The sequence below is a fragment of the Rhincodon typus genome, chromosome 21, assembly GCF_021869965.1.
Source record: "Rhincodon typus isolate 14 chromosome 21, sRhiTyp1.1, whole genome shotgun sequence".
In the NCBI taxonomy this organism is placed as follows: Eukaryota; Metazoa; Chordata; class Chondrichthyes; order Orectolobiformes; family Rhincodontidae; genus Rhincodon; species Rhincodon typus.
This window is the reverse complement of record NC_063352.1, coordinates 45,595,939-45,607,512: the sequence shown is the minus strand read 5'-3', so window position 1 is coordinate 45,607,512 and position 11,574 is coordinate 45,595,939. Positions and strand designations below refer to the sequence as shown.

The following is an 11,574-nucleotide window of genomic DNA, read 5'->3' as shown; positions in this document are numbered from 1 at the left end:
TTCCTGCTCCTCTGATGCTGCTTGGCCTGCTGTGTTCATCCAGCTCTACACCTTATTATCTCAGATTCTCCAGCAGCTGCAGTTCCTGCTATCCCTGCATATCAGCTGTTTGGTCTTCACAAAATCAAACAGAAATACCGATATCAAAAAAGGTGCCTAAATGACCCAGGATATTCTCCCCCAATTGCTTTACAACTGTATGGAATTGTTGTATGCCAAATTTTTTTGAATATTCAGTTGGGAGAGAATTTGATATGCAAAACCGAGCACACAACAAAGAACAAAGAACAAAGAAAATTACAGTACAGGAACAGGCCCTCCAGCCCTCCAAGCCTGCACCGACATGCTGCCCGTCACAACTAAAACCCTCATTCCCTTCCGGGGACCGTATCCCTCTAATCCCATCTATTCATGTATTTGTCAAGACACCCTTTAGAAGTCACTATAGTATCTGCTTCCACCACCCCACCTGGCAGCGAGTTCCAGGCGCCCACCACCCTCTGTGTAAAAAAAAACTTGCCTCGGACATCCAGATTAAATTCAAATCACAATTGATTTCCAGGAATTAGATTTCATTTGAAGAGTTGCATTCAGAATGCTACCCACATGTTCACAAACTTTTATGAAGGAATGTTTAGAAACAAGCTTTCTAGCAAATCACCATGGTATCTTGGAATGGCTTCACTCATCAACTCACGAGGGATAGCATCATCATGATAGATTATAGATTATCAACTTTTGATTTCTATCATCCGATGTTTACTAGCTAGATCTTTCATGGACTAAAATGGTCAGAAAGGATAAAACATTGACTTACAAATGGCTACAGTAATGACCTGACCACAGGTTGACGCAGGTACTAGTCTGAACTGAAATCAGTATTTCTAATGTAGAATGGACAGCTGTAGAATCCTTACAGTGTGGAAGTGAGTCGTCCTACCCAGACCCAATAATCCACCCAGCCTGCACATCCCTGAAAACTAGACACAATTTAGCACAGCCGATCCACCGAGCTGGCACATCTTTATACTGTGCGTGGAAACCTACACAGACACGAGGAGAATACGCAAACTCCACACAGACAGTCACCCGAGGGTGGACTCGAACTCCAAACCCAGATGCTGAGAGGCAGCAATGCTAACAAATCACCATGGTATCTTGGAAAAAAAAAGCTGACAAAAGAGCTGCTTCTGGACCCGAAACTTCAACTTTCCTGCTCCTCTGATGCTGCCTGGCCTGCTGTGTTCCTCCAGCTCCACACTATCCTTTCTGCTTAATTTGCATCTTTGTGAGAAGCTCATATGGTGGAGGGGGAAAAAAAAATTTACAATTATCTAACTTGGAGACAATAAAGCTCGATATGGGAATATACAAATGAGCTATATTTCAAGCAACTGCTTTGGCAGAGTAGAGGAGATGGATTTGTGACTGGAAGTGGAAAGAGGTTTCTCCCTCTCATACTCACACAAAGCCTAAGTCAAAGTACCTGCTGATATCACATACAGGAGAGAAATATCCTAAACATAAGAAAACTCAAAAAATACACAATGTACATATTTGTCGTTAACACAGGATAGACCCAGCGTGTGTTTACAAAACAGTGAGCATTTACACTTTAATGCACCTTCCTATACCTGTATTAATTAGCTCAAACTGAGATGATAATGTTATGCAGACTGTACACGGCCAAGTAAAAGATATCTAATGGGATTACGGGGTAAACGTGAAATTCACTAAGGCTCTTTAGACTGCACCTTTCAAACCCCGTTCCATCTGGAAGGACAAGATCAACAGATACATGGGGACACTGCCTCCTGCAAGATTAAAACCCAATACCTCAAGAACACTAGGCAGACTTTAAACTGCGTGTTTTTATATCTTTGTTTTTGCACTGAATGCAAGTTCCTTTTAAACTTTATGCCTGTACGTGTGTTTGATGTGGACTATTAACAATTCTTAGGATAATCAAGTAATAAAATTACTCTGGAATGGTAATAGGGATACAGCAGCACTGGTGGGTAACAAAACGGAAAACAAACCTACTAAGGATCCATGTCAAGTCTTAATGTTTCCGAGGTACATAACTATCTTTATTAATTTCATTGTTAACTGTTTCATCGAGGAACTACAAGTATTCATGCTCTAAGTGTCATGAAAGGTCAATTCTGCAAATGATCTGATGGATAAATAGATGTTCTAACACAGTAATGAGATATAGAAACCAAGAAGCTACCACTTTGTCAATCTTTGCAAGGTCAGCTGGAATATCAGTTTAAGCAACGAATTTGTTACAGAATCCTGTTAATTACAGGTTGGAGAGATCAACCAGCATTTTGTTGCCTGATTTTGATCAGGGGATTATCTTACAGTGCAAATGCCTGTTGAAAGCAATATTGGATGGAGTTCTGGTGTATTCCAATCAATTAAGAATCTATAAAGGTCAACTGAGGCTTGTAAATGCAGGGGCAGACTAATGAGCATTACTTGTTGGGATGCACTGTTGGCAAAATTCATCTGGGAAAAAGTGACCTTAGATAGATTAACTTTTCAGACTTCCGACAGGTTCAGAGATTCAGGTTTACCAGGATGATGGCTGCCAATAACAAACTGGAGGTTACCATTGACCAAAAATATAAACTGGATGGGTCCTATAAATATTGTGGCTACAGCAGCAGATCAGGGGCTAGGAATCCTGTGGTGAGTAACTCACCTCCTGACTCCCCAAAGCCTGTCCACCATCTACAAGGCAGAAGTCAGCAGTGTGATGGAATACTCCCCACTTGCTTAGATGAGCGTAGCTCCAACAACACTCGAGAAACTTGACACTATCAGGACAAAGCAGTACGCTTGACCCATCCCCACACCCTCCAAAACCAGGAGAACCAGGACACAGTGGTTCGAGCACAAACATGTACTGCATCAACTCACCAATGCTTCTTTCAAACCAGCTAACCTCCACCATTTAGAAGCACAAGGCCAACATACACATGGAAACATCAACAATTGCAAGATCCCCTCCAAGCCACATACCATCCTGACTTGAAACTACAATCGCTATCCCTTCCTGGGTCAAAATCCTGGAACTCCCTAATAGCACTGTGGGTGACCATACTCTACAGGAACTGCAAGGGGTCAAAAAGGTCATTGAACACCACTTTGTGGGCAGTATAGGATCAGCAAAAAAAATGTCAGCCTTGGCAGAGAGATACTCACATCCTGTGAATTAAAGAGGGGGTGGACTGTTCTTGAAAGCAATCCAATAATTCCTCAACTCACTCTCCTGTTACAATAAAGGTTTGTTATGGATGGGAATGAATCATGTAACGATCCCTGGATGTGTCATTACACCCACTGCATCATCACAGGAAGAAAATCAAAACATCCACAACCGTTAGACTCTGAAAATCTCCCAAACCATCACATGTTCCACGTGAAACTGATATTACCAAACTACTAAAGAAAGCAATAACCTGCACTTATACAGAACCTTTCATTTCCTTCACACACTCCAAACTACTTTACATCCAATTACTTACATCTAAAGTATAGTCGCTCATTATGCAGGAAAATAGCCCCTAGCTTACTGTCAGGATACAACTAAAATGGTTCTGTAATATTATCAACACAATTTTGCACATATGTTTGTTCAAATATATTGTAGCGTTCAGGTCAAAAAAGACATGAAATAACTGTGATAATATCACATGATAATCAAGTGCAACATAGAATTCCATTTGCCACCAGTGTGTTTACAAAACAGCAAGCATTTACACTTTAATCCACCCTACTACACCCATATTAATTAGCTTAAACTGAGATGATAGTGTTGTGCAGCCAGTACACAGCCGAGTAAAAGATGTGTAATGGGTTTACAAGGTAAACGACATTCACCTATGCTCTTTCAACAGTACCTTTCAAATCCACTTCTACCTGGAAGGACAAACGCAACAGATACATGGGAAGACCACCTCCTGCAAGTTGTTTTCGCATCCTCTCACCATCCCAACTTGGTAATATATCACCGTTCCTTACTGTCACTCAGTCAAACTCCTGGAATTCCCTCCCTAATGCCATCATAGGTCTACCTGCACCAAGGCTGCAACTCATCAGGTCAAGGCGGCACAACACATCATCTTCCTCCGGAAGCTAAGGAAACTCAGCACGTACTGCACGCAAAACAAAACTTCTCACAGTACCTAGGTACGTGTGACAATAATAAATCAAATCAAACCTTCTCCAGGGCAATTAAGAATGGGCAATGAATGCTAGCCCAGCCAACAATCCCCACATCCCCTGAATGGATTAAAAAAAAGTGAATAAATAGGACTAGTGATTTTGTTAAATGTGAAGAATATCCTGTGAAAAATCCTACTGAATTTGACATTTGTGGCATAGACTGTAATTTGCTGCCCCATATTAAATCTGGCATAATGGCCCAGGAGGTGGTAAAATGACAGCATGATGTTAGATCCGATTGGTAACATATTATTTCTCAAGTTTATTTTAAACTATTAATTGGATCTATGCTGTTTCGCTGCCAAAAGCTAACGTTTGTTCCTCAGGCTGACTGACATATAAAAGGTGTTGGTGGCAAACTGCCTTCTTGACCATCAGTGTGGAGTTAGTGTGGCTATATGTACACCCACATTGCTTTTGGGACAGAGTTGACAGACCCAGTGATGAAGGTTTTCCCATGCATTTGTTTCTATTGTCCTTCCAAGTGGTAGAGATTGCTGGTTTGGAAGATGTTGTCAGAGGAACTGTCATTGCTATTGCACGTCAGCAGGTAGATGGAGTGCCAAGCAGGTAGACTGTTTCTCCTGGACGGTTTGAGCTCCTTGAGTGTTATTGGAGCTGCCTTCATCAGTCAAGTGGTGAGTATTCCATCACACTCTTGACTTTCTGCCTCAAAGATGAGTGGGCACTGTTTTTGTTGGTGGTTTTGGTGGTGATGGTGAGTGGACGAAACAAGATAGGTGGCAAATCACCTATTACAGATTTCACCTTGCTCCTGTAGCCACAGTATTTATGTGGTTGGCCCAGTTCACTTTCTGCTCAATGCTAACCCCTGGATGTTGACGGTGGGGGATTCAGTGATAGTAATGCAAATGGGTGTAAAGTGGCAATTAATAGGTGTGCATGAACGTTAGTCCTCACTTATCAACGCAAGCTTGGATGCTGTCCAGGTCTTGCTGCTTTCCCACATGGATATATTATCTAAGAAGTTATTAACGTTACTCAACATAGTTTAAATCACCTCTAACTTTAATGTCAGAGCAGAGATCATTGAATTAGAACTGAAAGACAGATGCACCTCAGGCACCATTCTGAGGAACTCCTTCAGGGACCAAAATGATTGCCTTCCAACCATAGCTACCTTCCTCTGTACTAGGTATGACTCCAACCAGAGAAGAACTGTTCCTCCCGATTCACATTGAGTTTAGTTTTGTTAGAGCTCTTGGATACCACACATGTACAAGCATTGCCTTGATGTCAAGAGCAGTAATTGATGGGATTGATTATGGCCTGCTTTGTGGACAATTCCTCACGTAGACAGGTAGAGGCCAGTGTTCCGCGCATACTGGAACAGCCTGGTTAAGAGCACAGCCAATCTGGAGCATAAGTCTTCAATACTATTGCCACAGTGTTGCTAGGACATGTAGCCTTTGCAGTATCCTATGCCTCCAACAGTTTCTTGATATCACGAGGAGAGAACTGAATTGCCTGAAGAATGGCATCTGTGATGCTGGGAACATCATGAGAAAGCGGAGCTGGACCATTCACTTGATAGCTTTGGCTGAAGGTGGCTGCAAATTCTTCAAACTTATCTTTTGCATTGATGCCCTGGGCACCCCAATTGTTAAGAATAAGGAAGTTGTTAATGCTGCTGGACAATGAGTAATGCAAAACGCTGCATTTGTTCAACATAATTAGTACTAAAGTGCCAAAGTTTATTTAAAAACTGTGCTTTTGGAAGATGTGGGAAAGAATGCTAATTGGTGGATATTCACATTAGCACTTCTAACAGGGTGTTTACTGCTATAGAATGGTGCACACAAGTCAAGAAAGCACTTTTGCAGTGTTCAATTTTTTTAAGCATGTGCCACTCTGTTCCTTAAAACAGCACATATTACAGTAAAAGGTGCACTAAAACAATTTGCTGCAGCTCAAAAATTGAAGATGACTAATTTGATCAATTGGGTCAATGGACTGAGGAGTAGCAGATGGACTTCACTTTGGATAAATGGGAGGTATTGCATTTTGGTAAAAGAAACAAGGGCAGGACTTGTACTACTAATGCTAGGGCCTTGGATTGTGTTTATAGAACAGAAGGACCTAGGGGTTCAGGTGCATAATTCTTTGAAGTTTGCGTCACATATAGACAGGATGGTTAAAAAGGCATTTAGCGCGCTTGCCTTCATTGCTTGGGTCCTTTGAGTGCAGGAATTGGGAAGTCATGTTGAAGATGTAAAGGACATTGGTGAGGCCTCTCCTGGAGGACTGTGTCCAGTTCTGCTTACCCTGTTATAGGAAGGATATTAAGCTGGAAAGGGTTCAGAAGAGATTTACCAGGATGTTGCAAGGTCTGGAAGGTTGAAGTTATAAAGAAAGGCTGGACAGGCTGGGACTTTTTCACTGGAGCATAGGAGGTTATATAGAGTTAGTGCTAGGTTTCTTTTTTCTAGGATGGGCGATTTCAAGACTAGGCGGCATATCGTTAAAAAGGTGAAAGGAGGGAGATTTTAAGACATGATGGTGCAACTTTTTTTTTGAAAACACAGAAGGTGGTTCACACGTGGAATGAATTTCCTGAGGAAGTGGTGGGTGCGGGTACAATTACAACATTTAAAAGATATTTGGATAAGTACATGAATAGGAAAGGTTTGGAGGGATACGGGCCAGGAGCAGGCAAGTGGGGCTAGCTTAGTTTGGGATTATGTTCGGCATGGACTGGTTGGCCTGGAAGGGTCTGATTCCATGCTGTATGACTTGAGTGACCCCTGCACCCAGCACACCAACATCCCCCCAACCTCCAACTCCCTGTTATTAAGGATCTCAGCTTTGAAATGCAAGATAAATCAATAAACAACTACTTACAGAAGGCGCAAGATGGTTGGAGTAACACTAGGGGATGTGCAGCCACACCCACTGCATCAAGTACAACATGAAAACAACTTTCCAAGAAAGGAACAAGGCAGGGGCTGAATATCCAAGACACAGCACATCTCTCTAAACTGAAACAGGTACAATTCCTCTTGCGGTCATGTGTACAGAGATACACGAAATATGAATCCCCTGGAGAAAAACCAGGAATTGGTGAACATTGTGACTGACAGATCAGAGAAAGGAACATATAACTGGGCTAGTTTCGAAACAACAATGTATAAATAGAGCCCACTGAAGCTGCTGAGCTGATGGATGGGGGAATTCATTTGCAATGGCAATAGTGCTCTAAATTCGAGAGGTATTTAAATACTTAAACCCTTTGATAGCCTGCTCCTGATTCCTTCTCCTAAAGGGATTGGCTTGCGCTGAGATTGGCAGCACCTCTGCTCCAGGTGCGGAATGTTTTTCAGTTTGGGTAGCTTGTCCAATATCTCACCCCTTATGCACGAGGTGGGGGATAAAGAAAATAAACTTGGTTCAGGCGGTCTCAAAATGTGTAACCCAGCCTGCAAAACCCTGCACCGTGGCATCTGCAGTCTACGGCTGGAGCCACAACATTAACGAAGAATGTTAAAAATGCTTCCCACGATCTTGTTGGGGAGATTAGTAGCTAATCTCCGCTGGCTAGTTGCACCCAAGAGTAGAGAGCCTACAGAGTCACTATGCATTTTGCCAACCTGGCATTCAGCAAAGAAGTGTCAGCCCATATCCCGAGAGTGTTGAAAGCAAAGGAGATTTTTCTTTAATTATCTATTGGAAGCTCACAAAAAAAAAAGAACATGTGGGACGTGAAATTTTGGTTGTATATGCACAGTAGCTCCCTAACCTGTTGAGCATTTCCAACACTTTCCACTCTTGCTTCAGATTCTCAGCAGCTGTGGTGTTTTGTTTTCCTGTTGCCCTATTTCTGGCGCCAGTTTCTAACCTCAGATTATAAATATCCGACATTTGTCATATTAGTAAACAATGTAAAAACGGGCACCTCAAACCGGACAATCTTTTGGCCCACTTGGATTCAATACCCTTCTTCCATCTGTACTTTGAGATGATGTGTTTATTCTAGACCCAAAGCCACTTAATCGAAGGTGAAGCTCCATATTTTTCAATAATATTTGATTTTGAATGTTGATGTTAGATATTGAGTTTCCGCCAGGCTGAACCTCCATTGACTATTACTGTGAGCTTCTATTCATCAGAGGCTTGCAGATCACCAGTCTTTTACCCCAGGGAGAAAAAAAACTCAACTTCTTGCACTTAAGCAGTAGTTCATACTTCACAGCTAGTGCTATGATAATGCTATAAAAGCTTTCCTAATGCTGCTGAGTAAAAGGAAATCATTTTCACTAAGCAACATTAAGATAAACATTACGTCTACTTCTGAGTGAATATCTCAAAAGTCTACGTTCACCATCTGTAGAGTTCCACGAGGAAGCTAATCAGGAGGCAAAAATTTACAACCAACAGAGAAATAAAAAGACAACGTCAGTGTTCAGCGTAACCCTGTAACTGGTGGCAATCCTGCATTTCATCTCCATAAGCAAACTAGATCTGAACATAACACACACATTGTACAGCCACCTGCTAAAGCTACCTTTTTTAAATACGTACCCTCCTGCCGACCCTTCAGAATCAGGGTTACAGGAAAACAAAGTTTCTGCATGGCTTAAAAACTTCGTTGACTCCAAATGTGATTGCTTTCATGCCAAAGGAGATACAAACAGACAGCATTTGCAGTTAGTTTTTTTGCATGGACCAGATTTTTACTTACTTTATCGGAGGGACTGCATAGCCTCATTAAAGAATCCTGCTTGTATTCTGCAGCCTGGCTGAATGGTGCTCCTGTTCAGCTCGTATTTCTCTTCAAATTACTGCTCAGGCCCCATTCCAAACTGATGAGGAGATGAGTTGACTTTATTGTTACACCACTTCCAGGCAGGAATCTGGTCTATCAAGTATACCCGACTGTCAAAACCACCGTTGGACACAGACAACTTGTTTAATCAAGTTTCACCTGAAGGTTAATTGACGCTGGTTGAACACAAATCACATTTAACCCAGTCAACTGTCTCGGTTTCACAGCAGTGACTCAGTGCCTGGAAATTCTCAAATTTACAGCAAGACCTGCAGCAGGCTGGCCATCAGATATGGTTATGTTTCATTCCAGCGACTCTTCGCAATTCACAGTAACGCTTCCAAACCAAAGCCCCAGCTCTGTCAGCTTCCAACAGGACGTCATTCAAAAACCAGCAGGCAAATGAGAAGAACGGAACTTCATGCATAAAAATCTCAAGTTTCTACCAATCTCCTAAATGCACGCTCTTGCCTCCAGTCACTGACAGATGGGATAGCCTCCCGGCTTCCCAGAGCTATCAAATTGTATCTATGTTAGTCATTACCCAAGAACGCTTCTCTGAATGAATACCTTGCCACCCTAAGAACAAGAAATACATTGCACAAACCAGGATTGCATCTCAGTGAAGCAGGGGGAAAAAAAAAACTTTGAAAAGGGATAAATTTCAAGAGAGACCAGATTGGTTCCAGAACACAGGAATTAATGTGGCACTAAATGGCTGCAATACCAATACAATTTGCCTGTTAGAAAGTCTGGATTTTGCACACAATTTTAGATTGACTGCTGATTACCATAATATCTCATTCCTGGGGAAAGTAATCCAGAAATGGACTCCAATCTAACACTGCGTTGCTAATTAGAAGCAAGCTCTGTAGAATAGCAAATGCGATATGCTCACACCAAGTGTGGAATGCTTTGGCTTATCACACAGAAGCATGTTACAGGATGGCTCAGCAACCGAGGGAAGGCTGCATAGGGTTGTGGACATGGCACTGAAGGTCCTGCTAGAGCTGGTGTTCCATTATAACCACTGCCAATTGTCGTAAAAACCCATCCGGTTCCACAATACCCTTTCGGGAAGGAAATCTGCCATCCTTACCTGGTCTGGTTTCCTTGTGACTTCGTACTTCAAAACTGAAAGGAAAGCTCCCTCCACACTGTCCTTACCAAATAGCACCACCTCCCCCCACACACACCAAGGACAGGGACAGCACAGAGCTAGAGATAGAGGGAGCTTTGCTCTCTTTTTAACCAGCCCCTGATGAGGCACCGGAACAAAGTACAAATTAGTGGCTAACGGAAACTTGTATAAGGAAGTGGAAATATACAAAATTAAAATATCATCCAGCTGATGACGTGTCCCAGCCCCCACTGATCTCTAAAGGCTTCAACCATGCTGGTGAATACCGCGTGCTCCCATGTGAAAATGCTGTAACTTTAAGAGGTTATTTTGTCCTGGTTTCTTTGGAGAAAGAGATTGAAGAAGAGGTGGCGAGCTGGCTACTGAAGGCCACTTGGGAGGCCCTGGAGTTTTTATAAACAGCCTGATGGGTACAGCCAGCTCTCAGGGATCACGGTTTCTGGGTTTTTCAGGTTTCACTTTAAGCAGAAGCTATGGGGGTCTCGGAGTTAGCAGCCTCAGTGAATGACTCCTGGCTGCTACTCTCTGAATTTTCTCTCGATGTTGCTTCCCCTCCTGGACTGGAGAACTGCAGATGAGAATCTGAGTCTGAATCTTCCTTTTTTTTTGCCAAGGGGTTTGTTTATAGGATGCTCCTATATCAGAACAGTTAATTTGTAAAAGGTACTGTACCTATTACTCTGTTAAGTTTCCAACAGAGTTGTTAATCTAAATTCCTGTTTCTCTGGTTGTGTTTCTAACTACAACATTTAAATAGCGTTTTGCTTAATGTCGAGTCGTTTGACCAGTTACATCGCATCGGGAACAGGTACTTCATATTTGCCATTAAAGACAAGAAAAAGTTAGGGGCTGGGCTACCTTCTTAAAATGTTTTGAGGAGGGCTGGTCTGGGCCATAACATGTGCTACAGGAACACCTGAGGGCCGACATTCAGGGACAACAAGCCCCTTCATGGCCCATTGCCTAGACCTGTTAATGGCTACTTTAGTTAGGCACGGAAGCAGACCTACGAGAAGGCCCTCCGCCCTGCCTGCCCCTCCCCACATGGGGTGCCTGGAGATCAGGAGCATGGGACTGAAGTGCAACCAAAACTTGAGGATCAGCCCCTTCAAAAACCTAAAATATGCACTGCTAACAAAAACACAGCATGCAACACCAGACCCACAGCTACATGGCCGACTCTGAAATGCCCTCTGGGCAATCAGGGATGAAGTAAAACATTTTGGATGAGCCAGCAACACTCTTTTCTCATGAGCAAATTTTAAAAAAAAGACTTTCCCAAGACTCAGATTAAAAATGACAACTCCGATTAGGAAAATAGTGAAAACAATACACGGGCTTTCAAAACAAAACAACTAAACTCACGAGACAACAAGGTGCAGGGCTGGATGAACACAGCAGGCCAAGCAGCATC

General features: G+C 42.6%; 1 protein-coding gene across 1 annotated transcript in view; it reads right to left on the bottom strand.

Moving 5' to 3' along the window:
• rhbdf1a (rhomboid 5 homolog 1a (Drosophila)) overlaps nucleotides 1–8,951 on the bottom strand; it is a 226,002-nt gene extending 217,051 nt beyond the window's left edge. The window contains exon 1 of the mRNA XM_048609427.1: nucleotides 8,936–8,951. The gene's annotated coding sequence lies outside the window, so the exon portion shown is untranslated. The remainder of the gene's footprint in view (nucleotides 1–8,935) is intronic.
• Nucleotides 8,952–11,574: the final 2,623 nt, after the last annotated feature.